Here is a 12,809-nt window from a genome sequence, read left to right as displayed (position 1 = left end):
TCCGGCTGGCAGAATCGGGCAGAGGGAGCTAAGCTGGTTAGCATAAACATTTCTTGCATCCTGTGCTTTGGCCTCGAGGAACAGGGAAGACAGGGCCTCCCAGCAGTTCAGTCACTATCTGCTGTGTCCTGCAGAATGTCTCACAGACTCTTTCATGAATGAGGAACCCCGAAAGACCATCTCACCTTTAGGCAAGTTCAGCAGTCCTCTCTCTGTGGGTTCTCTGTGTCCAGTTTGTGCAACAGTCCAGGCAGGAGCAGTTTCTTGCCCAAATGGCTATCAGACTCCATAAGGAGCCTCTTCGATGCCCATCTTCCTCTTGAAGTAGCATGACGTGTCTCATAGTCATGAAAAAGCCCTAAGTTATTAAAACATTAAATAACATATTCTGTAGTCTTTGAAAGATATGAAGAATGCCTATCTGAAATATATCTATGCACATCTAGAAAATCTAACTAACATAACTACAAGCTTGACTATTACTGATGATTATACAATAACAACCTATATTTCATAATTATACATTACATTTTTAAATAACTACACAATCACAATACCTTAATCAAGATCAGAAATACATATACATGTAACAAAATTGACCTTAAAATCCATACCAATACAAATTATTCATATCTATATCACATCCCCCTTTAAATGTAAAAGAACATTTATAGAAAAATAATTAAGAATATGGGTGCAGTTATTTCTCTCCAAACTTCTTCCTGCTGTATAGAGGCACTGCTAATTAGGTCTTTCATGGTATAACCTGTCTCCTAGGTTCATATCAGTCGGCAGATGAGCAAAGTAATTTTTTGAGAGTGTTCACAGCAACCTTTCAGGAGGGCATGGTCTATCATACCATATCGGGATAGAAGCAATCCACAGGGTCTCATCTTCTGTGAAAACAAAAGAAGGACCTCCTTTCCAAAGCATCATATTCTTGGGCCCAAATTCTGAAGTCATTATACCCTTATGATATCCATTCTGGTTTAGCTTGGCAGTCCATATAATGAAATGTCTCTCTGTACTTAGCTCCTTCACAGTCAAAAATTTTAAAGAAAACACAATATACAGAATCCAAACTCTCTGCAAATTTTCCATTTTTACATGGCTTATTTTTATTTATTTCTTTTAATCTATAACTATCTGTACTCTGTCTCTTTAAAGACTTTACCCTTTTTTTAAGGCATTAACTTTATTCTCTATATTCTTTTTCTTCTCTCTCCCGAGCCTACGTACAGTACAGTCATCCAACACTGTGACCCATTTAGAGGTCTTTTATGTCTGAATCTGTCCTATTGTGAATCTGTAATTTTTTACTATCTAGGGGCATTTTTGTTTTGCAGTTTTAAATCACTTAGCACTTAAAAATCTAAAGCTGTGACATTCCTAGGTCAAAAACAGGTACTGCCTGCTTGCCCCGCCCAGCCCAACGTGCCTCTGAGCCGGAGCACACAATGACTCCCTTTTAGGTACACAGCAAGTCTAATTGCCATCAAACAAATCGTAGTAAACAAATTTACTCCAAATGTTCCACAAAAGCTCTGTCTCTCACAGGAGCCAGACAGAGATTGTGATGGCGGCACAGCCCAGAAACTGGTATTTCAAAACCGCCACGTTCTAGTAGACCTGATCCCACTGCCTACTCAGGCAGGAAGAGCCAAGCCATGGGCATGGTCTCAGCTACTTTGTTCCCGACCCCAAGTGGGCACACAAACGTCCAAACCCAGAAATATTCCATAGCTGGAGATTGCACCTGTGGCAGGGCCCAGGAAGCCATGTTTTAAAACAGTGCAGGTTTTTTCCTGCTGAGGTTACTGAGTCAGGAAAATTTCTCTGCAGCACACCCTAGCAAACAGCAAAAAGCTGTGTTAAACTCTATATTTGTGTCTAAAATTCCGTTTTAGCCCTCTTAGGTTTTATGTGGAGTTAGTTACCATGTTGGAGCGCCACTCTGTACAAGGAACAGTGGGCCGCTTTACCGGAAATAATTACACGGAAACTGTATTCTTTCAAACACTGCCTGACCCATTATCTGTAGCCTCTTATTGGCTAACTCTTACATATTTATTCAACCCATTTCTAATAATCTGTGTAGCACCATGAGATGGGGGCTTACCGGGAGATCCTAACCTGCATCTGTCTCTGAGAGAAGAGTCATGGTGTCTGCCTCACTGCCTTCTTCCTCCCAGCATTCTGTTCTGTTTACTCCGCCTACCTAATTTTCTGTCCTATCAAAGGGCCAAGGCAGTTTCTTTATTAACCAATGAAAATAACACATAGACAGAAGGCCCACCTACATCAATTCAGTTTAGTTTTTCTGCCTAACTCTAGTCTGCCCTGCCAAAGACTGAAGCAGTTTCTTTATTAACCAATGGTAATAAAACATATTTACAGAATACAGAAGAGAATATCAATATCACTCCCGTCTCCACCTTCCTAGTTCCTGGATTTAAGGTGTGTGACCCCCAAGTGCTGGGATCATCTTTATGTGAGATCTGTTTCTCTTTAAGACTGGATCAATTTCATGAAGCCCAGGGTGACCTTGAATTCATGGTCATCTGTCTGCCTCTGTCTCTCAAGTACTGGATTTAAAAGTGTGTGTCATCACTGCCTGGCATCTAGTGACTTAGCTCTGCACTCTGATCTTCAGAAAAGCTTTATTTGCTAAAACACAAACAAAATATCACTTCAGTCTGGTTTAAAAGAAACTGCCTACATTCACAGAAACTTCAGGTTTTGAAGGTCATTGAATAGGATGATAGTCTAAAGACCAATCTTTCCTGTTGTTCTTCTTTTAATAATTTTGCATGAGTATGTATGTGTTCATGTGAGTGTGTGTGTACATGTGAGTGTTTGTATTTGTGTGTATGTGTGAGCATGTGTGTGTGCATGTGAGTGTTTGTATGTGTATGTGTGTGCTGTGTCTAAGTGTGTGTGAGTGTGTGTATGTGTATGTGCATGTGTGTATGTGTGATTTTGACTGTGTATGTGTACATGTGTGTGCATGTGTATGTGCGTGAGTGTGTATATATGTGTGTGCTGTGTGTGAGCGGGTGTGCATGTATGTGCACACGTGTGTGTTGTACTACATTCTGATTATTATCACCCTGATCATCTCTTATATCCATCCCAGCACACCCCTCCACCCCCAACCCACACACAAAGCCCTAATTTCCTTTCCCATGAACAGCACACCACAGCTTTACCCTCAGGAGCCTCCTCAAGGTCCTCAAAGGGCCCATGGGCCTGCTGGCAGATCAAGTCCTTCATGATAATGGCAAAGCTGTAAACATCGCCATGAGGGGTGCCGGACCAGGGCAGCTCCTGAAGCCTCAACAGCTCTGGGGCTGTCCAAGAGAGTTCTGCAAGGCAGTGAGGGAAAGCAACATCCAATTCCTTCCATGCTGCAGGAGGTCACGAGCATCCTGAGAGGATGATCCAATGAGTGCCTGCCTGGGAAAGCTGACATCATCCATATGAAGGCCATGGAGAAAATAACCAAGGAGGCTGATCTAAAATAAGATATCATAGTTTACCCAGTACATGGTACAATGGATAGTGTCTATTAAATGATAAACTTACATGTAAATAAAATAATTGGTTAAAATAAATTCTATCTGATTTTTTTAAAAATCAGTAAATGTTTCATTTGTTTGCCTACTGTATGTAGCTATACACCAGGATTCACATGGAAAGGGGTCATGTAAGAAAAGATTCAAGTGTGTCTGGCCTAGGAGACAGAGCACTCCCGGACTCAGCTATCTTTAAACACGCTGCATGCTGGCTAGTTTTATGTCAGCTTGACACAGGCCAGAGTCATCTGAAAGGAGGGAAACTCAATTGAGAAAATTTCCCCTAAGATTCAGCTGCAGGACATTTTCTTAACTAGTGATTGATGGTGGAGGACCCAGCCCACTGTGGGCAGGGCCGGCCCTGGGTTGGTGGTCTTGGGTTTAAGAAAGCAGGCTGAGCTAGCCACTGGAAACAAGTCAGTAAGCAGCACCCCTAAACGGTCTCTGCATCCGTGCCTGCCTTTAGGTTCCTGCCCTGTTTGAGTTCCTGTAGTGACTGCTTTTGATAATGAACAGCAATGTGGAAGTCTAAGCCAAACAAACCCTTTCCTCCCCAAGTTGCTTTTGGTTATGGTGTTTTATCACAGCAGTGGCAACCTGACTAGGACAGCCCGGCAGATATTATCATCTATGCTGAGAACTTAGAATCAAAATGGGGAGGGACATAGGAGGTGATGGAGAAGAGCAATCGTGGCTTCAGCGGCCCAGCCTCCTAACCCAGAGTAGATTCAGGACACCCCTACTGTGATCTCTTTTCTCTCTCTCCATGGATGAACTGAACGACTCCACTCCATCATCTGAATCGGAAAAACTATCCACAGGTCCCCCTTCAAGGCAGCATCATGAAGCAAAGATGCACAAAAACAAAACAAAACAGAAAAACCTCAGTTCAGGCTACAGCAAGTAGGTCTAAGCTCTGCCAGTGGCTACCTGAATGATCAATGGTCTTCTGGTTATAGATCCTGTGTGTGCAGCCATGCTTGGACTCCCACAACCCAAATCCCGACAGCTTCACTTGCATCTGACCATCTACCAGGCAGAAGGAAGGTTTCAGGGGAGACCTCAGTGGGCTCCCCTGGAGGAACAGCAGGCCCTGCAAGGGTGACAATGAACATGGAGTCAGCCGGAGGGCACTGCTCAAAGCAATATGCAGACAATATGCAAAAAAGACTGTGTTTGCCTTAGAGAAGCCACTAGCTTCTCGTCTGTAAAGGCGATCTAGGCAGAAATAGGAGGAAACTGCTTATGACTCCTCAATAAGAAGACAAGAAGGCAAGCATGGCCTGAGATGGGAATGCCCTGATGGTCAGCAGTCTGAGTTCAAAGACGGGGAAGCTGCTAGTTACAAAACAAACACACAATGCTTGAGCCTCAGATCTAAAAGCTGGGTTAGCAGCCGAGTACCTATGTCTCAAGCTGAGTTTGAGTATTTAGGGCCCAGAAGCAAAGGGTACTGCTCAGAATCGGGGAGACAGTGCTTCAGGTGGAAGACACCTGTGACTCAGCAAGGCAGGAAAACCACCCATCCAGCGGGGAGGGACCAGTGTGTTTCCAGAGGACTTTCCATGGATGGGTCGGGGCTCGAGGGAACATCTGGAATTGATACAGGAAAGATTATAGGCAGGTATGTGGGAGGAAGGAGGAACTTTAACGGGAGAAACTATCATATTTGGGACAAAGTTGGAGAAATGGATCTTTGCATTTTTCTGTAATTTCCCAAGACAGTCTGGGAGTTGTGAGAGGAAGGTCAAAGGGGAAGGGTCAAATGTCTTTGTTCTGCTTTCCTTACCACCCTTTATGGCTGCCCTGGGGAGGCACTGATATAAAATTATTCAGCATGTCTAATCTCTGGGAGAGGGGGTTGTTTTTTGTCAGTTTTTTGTTTTTGTTTTGCTTTTTTGATGTTTTTGTTTGTTTTATTTTGTTTTGGTTTAGGATACTGTTGTAAAATCTCTGGGTATTTTCAGCCAGTATCTCTGAACTGCTCATTTTTGGAATTTTGATTGGAGCTGGCAGAAAAACAACAACCCCAGTATGTCCAGGTACAAGGTCAGCATGGAGCATGTGAACCTGTGGTGGCCTGGGTATTGTGGTATTGTGGGCCCCTCCCACCTGCCTTAGGAAACAGGTGTCAAACTGAGAATAACAAATGACAGTGTTTCGTTCAAGGGTCCTGAAGATGGAAAATACACAGAGAGTCTGGGTTCTGTATGCTATTGGGTTGTTTTTTTAATTGTTTGATGGCTGTGGAAGGAGCAACAGCTACTAAAAGACATTTGATTATAAATGCAGCTGGATTACTCCAGTATATATATTGAAAACACTTTGACTTTAAAATTTAAGCCAAAAGAGATGTTACTTTGGAAAAGAGGTTTTCCAAAAAAAAAAACTTTGCTTTTGTTTCCACAGGAAATGAGGGACTATGAATTCATTCTGCATTAAGAAAACTTAGGTTTGTGTTGGGCCCTGTCTCCCCTTACTCCCTGGGGTGCGTCTCTGAGGACAGTTCTGGTCAGCCAGCTAAAGCTTCCTGCTGTCCCTGTGCTCACTCTGCCCGTAGCCTGATGGTAATTTCCCACCTGCCCGGGTCTCTCTCGCTGCTGTCACTGCCCTCCACCCCCTGCCTGGGAAGGAATTCCCTACTGCGCCAGGTCCCATATGGCGCCAGTTTCCCCTCTAATTGGGAGGGAGTTCCCTTACTGGGGCCAAGGTATATTAGCCTTGCATTCAGCTAAATAAAGTGGCATTCGGTGGTCTCTTGTCGAAATGACCCAGGTCTCTTGTGTGTGTGTCTTTTGTTCAATCTCCAGGCTTTTGCCCAAATTTGCGTAAGGTACGGAAAGCACGCAACCCGTACCAAGAGAGGGTGATGCAGAACTGGGTGGTACAGGTTTGACCAAGGAAGACCCATTGAGAAATCTCTGATAGGAGTGAATGCCCCATATGTCTGAGTTCTACATCCAGAACAGATTCAAGACTTCTGCCTGAGATGATCAAGCCTCACAGGATACTCCCGTCAGGACTAGACCATAATCTAAAATTTCTTTAGGTTTCCATAAGATTATCAGTGCCCCCAATTAGCAGTAAGGAGCCTGAAAAGCTATGCTCACATTCCCAAAAAACAGATTATGGGTGCTTCCTTTTGTTTAGAATGTTGGTTACAAGTTGTTATGGATAACGGTCAGAAGAAAAGCTAACCAAAGGAGATTCGAGTCAGAGTTCTTGTTTTGAAAAAAAGGGGGGAGTGCTGTGGGACAATGGTCTGTACTCTGTAAGGATTTGTTACTTGTATTTTACTAAAATGCTGATTGGTCAGTAGCCAGGCAGAAAGTAGAGGCAGGGCAACCAGAACAGGAGAATTCTGGGAAGAGGAAAGAGCCAGTCTTCAGTCATCACTCAGCCACAGAGTAAGCAAGATGAGAATGCCTCACTGATAAAGGTACCAAGCCACGTGGCTAACATAGACAAGAATAATGGGCTAATTTAAGATATAAGAATTAATTAATAAGAAGTCTGAGCTACTAGGCCAACCAGTTTATAATTAATGTAGACCTCTGTGTATTTCTTTGGGACTGAACGGCTGCAGAACCAGGCAGGACAGAAACCTCTGACAACAAATGGTGCAGCCTCCTTACTACAGGATCCTATAGGATTTTATTTTCCTTTCTAACGATAACTGTCAGGTGTGACTACTGTCAGGTGTGACTACTATGTGAATACTGCGTGAATACTGTCAGGTGTGAGTACTGTCCAATGCGAATACTGTCAGGTGTGACTACAAGCCCCTTAAGTAAACTAACCTTTGCCATACTCCTGAATGATCCTAGAGAGGAGGGTAGCATCATCATGAGCCTCTTCTTATGGGTCAGTAAACGGAGGTAGAGAAGTAATTTGCCAGGCAGTGCAGTGGCAGTGATGGAGGGAGGTTGGGCACTCTGAGGTCAGATTCCAACCATAGCCTTGACCAGCTCCAGCCCCCTCTGCCGAGGAAAGAGGCCAGTGACAGGCAGACAGACATGGCTGCTAGCCACAGGCTTCTGTGGAAACTCACACTATGGGACTGATTTTTTGATAGACAACTAGACTATCAATAGACAGCAATAAACAGTCATGAGTTCTTCATTCTATGTGTGCTTTACCCATGTCATATGCTACCTTTTCTGAGGCAGGCGACTATTCTCATTCCTCACATAAGGAAACAGCGGTTTGAAGTCTCACATGTAGGCAGGGATGGAGCTGGGACAACTCCAGGCTTCACAGTCTTCAAAGCCCAGCCTCTTCTCGTGCCCTGAGCACTACTCTGTTTCCGGTGCTCTGGGTGTTGCTAAGGTCAGTGGGGGAGAAGGGAGGGGAGACCACATGCCTCCAACACCCTTACACAAGGGCAAACTAGATCCCATTAGGCTCAGAGCCAACTGGGAAGGGTGACGTGAGCAGGCTGACTCAGGAGGCATTGGATGGCACAGTAAGGAGTAACTGAGGGGGGCATTCTTTTTTTTTTTGAAAGTAATTTTAATAAATTATAAAAGTTTCCATTTCCGCCCCTCCTCCCAACACCCTCCCACTCCCCCCACTCCCTCTCCTCCTCCCTCTTCGTCCCTAAGGGCAGTCAGGGTTTCCTGCCCTGTGGGAAGTTCAAGTTCCTCCTGAGGGGGGCATTCTTAAAGCTTGGGACCCCTAAGTCTTGAGACTCTTAGATACCATCTCAAGTGATGCTGACAAGCTAACAAAGCTATTGCTTTGGAAATGTGAACCAATACAGACAGCAACAATGACGTGACTAAGAGAATGGATATATCACTATATCAGGGGACAGGGTTGCTTTATCTTGGCAGCAGGCTTGCTGTTGAGATGGCAGAACTGAACCCCTATTCACATCAAGCAGACTAAGATCCAAGTGTGTAATCTGGTGAGACATGAGAGCGAGCCAGAGTTCTCCCTGGCCCTGCAGACACGTGATGTTTTTTCTTCTGCCCTTGCCGGTCCAGACCAGGCAGGAGACTTATCATAGTGTCACGTGGGTCCTCATTCCTTGCCTCACAGTAAGGAAAGAGTCGTTTAGTGCCCAGTGGAAGGCAGGGGCTTTCATGGAGCTCACATGTATAAAATCAGCAGCTGAGGGATGGTGCAGTTCTGGGAATGCAGTCATCTCCACAAGGTGGCATGCATGCTTTGGTTTTAATTTTCTTCCTAACAAAACAGCGTGAAAATGCATCCTGTCCGAGAACAAACAGAACTCCGAGTGTGTCCGTGATCCATAAGGTAGATATCACACACTCAGGCAGTCTACCACCTGACCGTGACTTGTAGCACTCGCTCGACTGGAAATTTCTGGAAGGTCCCCAGGGCTCTCCTGTTTGTGTTCACTGGTACTTAGCAGGAAGCCTGAGAGGAAACACAGTGTTTAAAGACGAACTAGCCACACCTCCAAGCTGACGCTGGCCCGTTGGGCCGCTGATGTCACCTGATGAGGCCTCATTTCATTCCCTCCTGAAAATGGAGCAATTACTACTAGTAGTTAATTAGTGAGATCACATCTGACCAAGCACAATGCAAGTCATAGGCGTGTTTCTAGCAGCCATCTTAAGAAAAGTTAAACAAGTGAAAATCATTTTAACAATACTGTGAATTTAATTTGGTGCACTTAAAGATATTTTTTTTTCAAAATACAGCCAACATGAAAATGTCTGTGGGATTTTTTTTTTCATTGAGACCTCAAATTGATTGTGGATTGCTTTCATACCTGAGATATATCTCAGGTTGGACTAGCTACATTTCCAGTGTTCTTTATTAGCACATGTAGCTCATGGTACCGTTGTCAGACAGAGCAAAGTTATTCCATAGAATCCTTAGGAGATTTCAGTAAGAGAGTGCAGTTTTTAAGACCCATTGTGGAGTTATTAGTAAGTATGAAGAATTATGTTAGCACTAAAAATTAACATTTATTACATATCTGATATTATCTTTATTTCTGAGTCTCAGGGTATTGAAGGTCACATGATCAGTAAGTGACAGAGTCAAAGTTTAAATCTCTAAGCTAATTTCTGTGTTAAATAATTGTCCTGCATCCTCAGACTTCATCAATGCTCCATTTACCTAGAAAGGAAGGATCACCTGTAACGCTAGCAGACTTTATTTGCTTTCCAAAGCCTTTTACAAGATCATATCACTGCTTGGGATCCCTATTGGGCAGGAAATGAGCCTTGATCCCCTATGCTTTCCATGCTCAGACTACAGTCAGATCCAAAGTAAATACTCAACCCTCTAATTCAGCTCCTTGGCTCATTGGCAGTCTCTCCGGTGCCTGATACAGAGGAAATGCTGGCAAATATACATGTGAAGAAGACTTGTTTTTCATTTGTCATTGATGTGTGACAGTCAGAAGTCCTCATCTGTCTTCAAACAGCCCCAGAGTAAAGCAAAACTTTAACAGGTACTCATTAAAGGTTTACAGCCGTAATAACGGTGGTTTTCCGGGACTGCCCTTGGAGACTCAGTCATGGAGAAGGCTGTGTTTGTCTACTTTGCTTGGCAACAAGATGCCAGCTTTCCACTAGAGCCAGAAAGCCAGAGTCTCGCCAGACCAACCTGGTTCCTCAGGAACAAAGGGCAGTGAAACCTTAGTGGAAGGAAAGGTTCTGAAGCCACATAGCCAACCTTCAGTCGCCTTATACGAAAGCAGAGATAGGAATAGACTACGCTGTCATCCAGTGCGTCAGTGCCCGGAGCCTCAGTAAGAACAGGGCTGAGCCTTCATGCTTGTGCCCACCCAGCACCCAGCAGGGTGTCCTCTAAGGGGCTTGTTTATTGATGAGTGCAGGGCTGACTGGAGATTGCACTAACAGTTTCTACCACAGGGAAGTCGGAGCACCTTTCTCTCTAGGATTGACTTCTGGGTGCTTTTCTTGGTCCTTTTAAATGGCAGGAGCGTACACAGCAGACTAAGGACAGCTACATGCTAGTCCTGTCTGAGGAGACAGCCTCAAGTTGCTGGATCATATTTACTGTCTGTGGCACACTCCAGAGCTGGTCTTTTCAACTGCACACCTGCCTTCCTCACCCTTCACCACCATCTGTACACCTACAATGAGTCATCTGGGCTTTTGGATCTAGCCACCCACTCTCTGCCTACTCCTTGCTTCATGGAAGGAATGAGTCTCTCTCTACCGTCCTTGAATGGCCCTTGCCAGAACCTGATGGGCACCTGTACAGGAGACTGGTTCCTCCCTATTATAAAGCATAGCAGAAGTTTCGAGTTCTTCATGCTACATCATATGATTTGAGAAATAAGGCCTCAAGACTCCAGATGTCTAGACTGAAATCCTATGGACACTACTCAGAAGCTATGAGACTTCAGGCCAGCTATAGGAATGTTCTGCATCCAGTTATCCCACCTACAAAATAACGGTAGCAACAGATGCCCTTGTATTTTGTTATAAGAATTAAATAAGTCAATAAAACAAATAGTACCCACACATCATACATAATATTTATCTTGTTACAGTGATCATCCTCCTCCTCCTATCTACAGCCGCCATAGCCCCTTGTGCCCCAAATCAAAGCTATGTCTTTCACACCCTCTCGGATTGCACCTCCAGCTCACATCTTTAGCTTTGCAGTGCTAATCCCCAGTTTCTGGGGAAAGACACAGGGCTGGAGAGAAGAAAGGCATATCCTCCCTAGCTCAACTTGCGGGCCACTGATGGAATTCTCTCTGGGACAAGAAGTTCTCCCCTGCTCTCTCCTGACTGGGCAAGTCTAGTATCCAGTCCACCTTTGGTTTTTAAATTACTTTTGTCCCTCCATACTGACATGTGATTAGAGAATGAAAAAAATCGTGGAACATCTGATTGACATAATCAGATTTAAACCGGGGGTCATTCCTTTTAAAGACACTTAAGGAGAGCCAACAATGATGAAGGAAAACTCAGCAGTACTATGATATGTATTCTTTAAGTTAGTTTCTGTGTTACTCACATTGACTACGTCATATGCACATGAGAGCTTGAATATCCAGTCCATCTCAAAATATCCTAGAAAACACAGTTATTCCAAATATCGCCCGGACTGAAGTTGGCTCACAGTGAGCTCCCTCCATCGAGCGGGGCAGATGATCATGTAGATCGTGTCTTTTCAGTTGGAGCTAACGGGAGGCGGGGCATGTGGCGCCTAAGTGGAAATCTTCACAGAAGATCGCATAGTCTCGCCCAGTATGGAGAAGGGATACAGTCTGGAATTCCACCAACTCGTCTTTTCCCTGATGCGAACCTGATGGTCATGTTCCAGGGAAGAGGCGAGTTTCAAGAAGAGGGGTGACATTGTAGAACAAGCCAAGTTCGTGCGGTTTCCACCCAGAGCAAAGGAAAACGAAAGTTGGCAGATTAACCTTACTCTGATCCCATGAAGAAGCCTAAGATAGTTCAGGACTTTCAACGAGACCAGAATGGATCCGTGTATGGATGAATGGGAGAGAGATGGGTAAGGTTTTCCACTCTCTGGCTAGTGAAGACCGACAGAAGAGTTAATACTTTTGCTTACCTTCAGACTTCCTCTATTGCAACACTGTGTGACAATGCAGGTGTTAGGTGCTTCTGTGCACACAGCAAAGAAGGGAACGATGCTTTCATACTTTAATTCACACATCTGGACATCATAGTGGCAACATCATTATGTATGGAGACTGACCTCATGTAGTGACCATACTGTGTGCTTTACCCCTTTTAAGTCAATTGCCAAGGTGCTATGAGAGAAGTCCTTCCATTTTCCAGGCAAAGGGACAGGTGCCTGAACGGTGATGCAACTCGTTGAAGGGATTAAACTGACAAACAGCACAGCTAGGAAGAAAACCCAGAAGTCTGGCAAACAAACCAGGGGGGTATCAAAGTCCAATCCAAGCCATGGGTAGTAATTAAACCTTATCGTCACAGATGGATCCTCCACTGCTCCCCTGGTTGTGACTGTTAATGCCAGTACGTGACATCGGGTCACTGACCCAGTGCAAAGCGTCAAACCCTCCCCAAGATCCAAGTGCAAAAGGAAGCAGGCAACCACCACAGACGCAGGATGAAGGGTCAGAATTAAGGCCCTTAAGGAAAAGGAAAGGGGGCAGGTAGAGGTAGGAGGGAGCCAGGCTTCAGGTTCCTTTCTAAGAGCAAAGAGTCTGAGGTCCAGGTCCCTGCCCCAGAGAAAGAACAATGCGTCAAACTAGGAAACACCTTTCCACCTTTGAACCTT

The 12,809-nt window shown here is 44.6% G+C and overlaps 1 pseudogene; it reads right to left on the bottom strand.

Annotated features, from left to right (window-relative positions):
- LOC125393517 (guanylate cyclase 2G-like) overlaps nt 1-12,809 on the bottom strand; it is a 45,538-nt pseudogene that overhangs the window by 12,320 nt on the left and 20,409 nt on the right.

The sequence above is a fragment of the Myodes glareolus genome, chromosome 7 (assembly GCF_982192425.1).
Source record: "Myodes glareolus chromosome 7, mMyoGla1.1, whole genome shotgun sequence".
NCBI classification, from domain to species: domain Eukaryota; kingdom Metazoa; phylum Chordata; class Mammalia; order Rodentia; family Cricetidae; genus Myodes; species Myodes glareolus.
Note: the sequence above shows the minus strand (reverse complement) of the source record. Positions and strands in the feature narration are given on the sequence as shown.